The following is a 4324-nucleotide window of genomic DNA, read 5'->3' as shown; positions in this document are numbered from 1 at the left end:
CATCAAGGATAGGGCTTCCAACTAATCTACCCCCGGTCAAGGTTTTTTATTTAAATTACATAAATTCTCTAATTTGATTTTCTGTCTATCAAACTCAAACCTTTTTGGAAAACATCTGATTAATAAAATAGCACATCTTTCTGCAACTCGTTGGGAGACGACCTGGGATTCATACTCCCAGTATTTTAATTCTAATTTTGTGACAACCCTTCTAAATTGATAAGCAGAATTTTGGTTGGTTGAGAACTATACTTGCAACGCATCTCTTATAATAATTTCTTAACTCGCCAATTTTCGCAACTTCAGTAACCCAATGTTATTTAATTATATTTATTTATATTCCATTGTCATTTTATGTTTTCTTTAGGTTGATGATCATGTGAAGTCATAAAAACAGTTGCAGAATTAAAGCAAAATCAAAAACAGCATCAAAAATAGCACACCCTGGAAGACAGGCTTACTGGTGTTTAAACGCGAGTAAGGATAGCAGAATGGCCGTTTAATGCCCAGTCTGGCAACATTCCGGGCGTTAAACGCCAGAATGGGCAGCACTCTGGGCGTTTAATGCCAGAAAAGGGTGTCTGGTGTCTAGCCGGTGTTAAACGCCAGCAATGGCAGACAGACTGGCGTTTAACGCCAGAAAATGGTGTCTGGCTGGCATTAAACGCCAGAAAGGGGGATCAGACTGGCGTTTAACGCCAGAAAAGGTAGCAGAGTTGGCGTTAAATGCCACAAATGGCACATAGAGGGTGTTTAAACACCAGAAAGGTACAGGGAGCAGAATTCCTTGACACCTCAGGATCTGTGGACCCCACAGGATCCCCACCTACCCCAACTCACTCTCTCTCCTCTTCACACCTCTCCATAACACTCTTCCCCAAATACCATTGACCAATCACATCAATATCTCTTCCCCAAACACCATTCACCTATCAAATCCTACCCTCTTCCCCACAATCTCTTCACCACTCACATCCATCTACTACTCCCAAAAAACCCATCATAAAACCCAACCTACCTCACCATTCAAATTCAAAATATTTCCCTCCCAAACCCAACCCCTCATACACAAATTCCTCCTCTCTCTTACCCTATAAAAACCCCTCCTTACCACCTTCAATTTCACACTTCATACACACTTACACCCCCTTGGCCGAAACCAGCACACACCTCCATTTCTTCTTCTTCTACTCCTTTCTTTCTTCTTTTGCTCGAGGACGAGCAAACCTTTTAAGTTTGGTGTGGGAAAAAGCTCTGCTTTTTGTTTTTCCATAACCATTAATTGTACCTAAGACCGGAGAAACCTCTAGAAAGAGGAAAGGGAAGGCAATTTCTTCCACCTCTGAGTCATGGGAGATGGAGAGATTCATTTCAAAGGTCTATCAAGATCACTTCTATGAAGTTGTGGCCAAGAAAAAGGGGATTCCCAAAGTCCCCTTCATGCTCAAAAAGAGTGAATATCCGGAGATCCGACGTGAGATTCAAAGAAGAGGTTGGAAAGCTCTCACCAACCCCATCCAACAAGTCGGAATCTTAATGATTCAAGAGTTCTATGCTAATGCATGGATCACTAAGAACCATGATCAAAGTGTGAACCCGAACCCAAAGAATTGGCTCACAATGGTTCAGGGGAATTACTTGGATTTCAGTCCGAAAAATGTGAGGTTGGCATTTCACTTGCCAATGATGCAAGGAGATCCTCACCCTTTCACTAGAAGGGTCAACTTTGATCAAAGGTTGGACCAAGTCCTTATGGACATTTGCGTGTAAGGAGCTCAATGAAAGAGAGACTCCAAAGACAAGCCAGTTCAAATGAGAAGGCTTGACCTTAAACCCATAGCTAGGGGATGGTTGGAGTTCATCCAACGCTCTATCATTCCTACTAGCAACCGGTCCGAAGTTATAATAGACCGGGCTATCATGATCCATAGTATCATGAATGAAGAGGAAGTAGAAGTTCATGAGATCATACCTCTAGAACTCTACAAGGTGGCGAACAAGCCCTCAACTTTGGCAAGGTTAGCCTTCCCTCATCTCATCTGTAACCTATGCAATTCAGGTGGAATTGTCATAGAGGAAGACATCCTCATTGAAGGAGACAAGCCCATCAATAAGAAGAGGATGGAGCAAATAAGAGAGCCCACTCATGGACCTCAACAAGAGCATGAGGAAATTCCTCATCAAGAAATCCCTGAGATGCCTCAAGGGATGCACTTTCCTCCACACAACTATTGGGAGCAACTCAACACCTCCTTAGGAGATTTGAGTTCTAACATGGGGCAACTAAGGATGGAGCACCAAGAGCACTCCATTATCCTTAATGAAATAAGAAAGGACCAAAAAGACATGAGAGAGGAGCAACAAAGGCAAGGAAGAGACATAGAGGAGCTCAAGCACTCAATAAGATCTTCAAGAGGAAGAACTAGCTGCCATCACTAAGGTGGACCCGTTCTTTAATTTCCTTGTTCTTATTTTTCAAAATCTTTTTCTTATTTTTTATTTCATATTTTTGAAATTAATTCTAACAATTAATGTGATTGATTCAAAATTTTTAAGTTTGTTACTTGCCTAATAAGAAAGGTTCAATCTTTAAACTCTAGAATCATATCTTTTTAGTTTCTTGTTAGTCAAGTAATCAACTTTAATTTCAAAATCAAATCTTTTTAAATTTCTTTTTCAAATCTTTTTCAAAATAAGTTTCAATCACATCTTTTCAAAATCAATTTCAAAATCTTTTCTAACTTCTTTTCTAACCTCTTATCTTTTCAAAAATTGATTTTCAAATCTTTTTCAAACTAATCCTATCTTTTTGTTTGATTCTTATCTTTTTTTCAAAACTACCTAACTAATTCTATCTCTAATTTTCGAAAATCACCTTCATCTTTTTCAAAATTCCTTTTTAAATTAACTAATTTTTTAAATTTAATTTAATTTGATTTAATTTTTCCTTTCTTAATTTTTGAATTTTTAATTTTAATTCTAATTTAAAAATAAAAATATTTTTCTTTTCTTTTCAATTATTTTCGAAAATTCTTCTCTCTCACCTCCTTCTAATTATTTATTTATCCACTGACACTTCTCTTTCTTAAAAATTCGAACCCACTCCCTCTTTCTGTGTTCGAATTTCTTTTCTTCTTCTACTCACATAAAGGAATCTCTATATTGTGGCAAAGAGGATCCCTATTATTTTTTGTTTTCTTCTTTTTCATATGAGCAGGAACAAGGATAAGAACATTCTTGTTGAAGCTGATCCTGAAAATGAAAGGACTCTGAAGAGGAAGCTAAGGGAAGCTAAAGCACAACTCTCTGGAGAAAATTTGACAGAAATTTTCGAAAATGAAGGAGACATGGCCGAAAATAATAACAATGCAAGGAAGATGCTTGGTGACTTTACTGCACCAAATTCCAATTTACATGGAAGAAGCATCTCAATCCCTGCCATTGGAGCAAACAATTTTGAGCTGAAACCTCAATTAGTTTCTCTGATGCAACAGAACTGCAAGTTTTATGGACTTCCATCAGAAGACCCTTTTCAGTTCTTAACTGAATTCTTGCAGATCTGTGATACTGTTAAGACCAATGGGGTTGACTCCGAGGTCTACAGGCTTATGCTTTTCCCGTTTGCTGTAAGAGACAGAGCTAGAATATGGTTAGACTCTCAACCTAAAGACAGCCTGAACTCTTGGGATAAGCTGGTCACGGCTTTCTTTTCCAAGTTCTTTCCTCCTCAAAAGCTTAGCAAGCTTAGAGTGGATATTCAAACCTTCAGACAGAAAGAAGGCGAATCCCTCTATGAAGCTTGGGAGAGATATAAGCAACTGACCAAATAGTGTCCTTCTGACATGCTTTCAGAATGGACCATCCTGGATATATTCTATGATGGTCTGTCTGAATTATCAAAGATGTCATTGGACCATTCTGCAGGTGGATCCATTCACCTAAAAAAAATGCCTGCAGAAGCTCAGGAACTCATTGACATGGTTGCTAATAACCAGTTCATGTACACTTCTGAGAGGAATCCTGTAAGTAATGGGACGCCTTAAAGGAAGGGAGTTCTTGAAATTGATACTCTGAATGCCATATTGGCTCAGAACAAAATATTGACTCAGCAAGTCAATATGATTTCTCAGAGTCTGAATGGATTGAAGGAATCATCCAACAGCACTAAAGAGGCATCTTCTGAAGAAGAAGCTTATGATCCTGAGAACCCTGCAATAGCAGAGGTGAATTACATGGGTGAACCCTATGGAAACACCTATAATCCCTCATGGAGAAATCATCCAAATTTCTCATGGAAGGATCAACAAAAGCCTCAACAAGGCTT

General features: G+C 38.7%; 1 non-coding gene across 1 annotated transcript; it reads right to left on the bottom strand.

Moving 5' to 3' along the window:
• Positions 1–3740: 3740 nt before the first annotated feature.
• Positions 3741–3848, bottom strand: LOC112730836 (small nucleolar RNA R71). The gene has a single exon (XR_003166642.1). It is a non-coding gene; the product is annotated as a small nucleolar RNA R71 (small nucleolar RNA).
• Between the last annotated feature and the right edge of the window lie 476 nt (positions 3849–4324).

This window comes from Arachis hypogaea, chromosome 12, assembly GCF_003086295.3.
Source record: "Arachis hypogaea cultivar Tifrunner chromosome 12, arahy.Tifrunner.gnm2.J5K5, whole genome shotgun sequence".
NCBI classification, from domain to species: Eukaryota; Viridiplantae; Streptophyta; class Magnoliopsida; order Fabales; family Fabaceae; genus Arachis; species Arachis hypogaea.
This window is presented reverse-complemented; position numbering and strand designations above follow the sequence as displayed.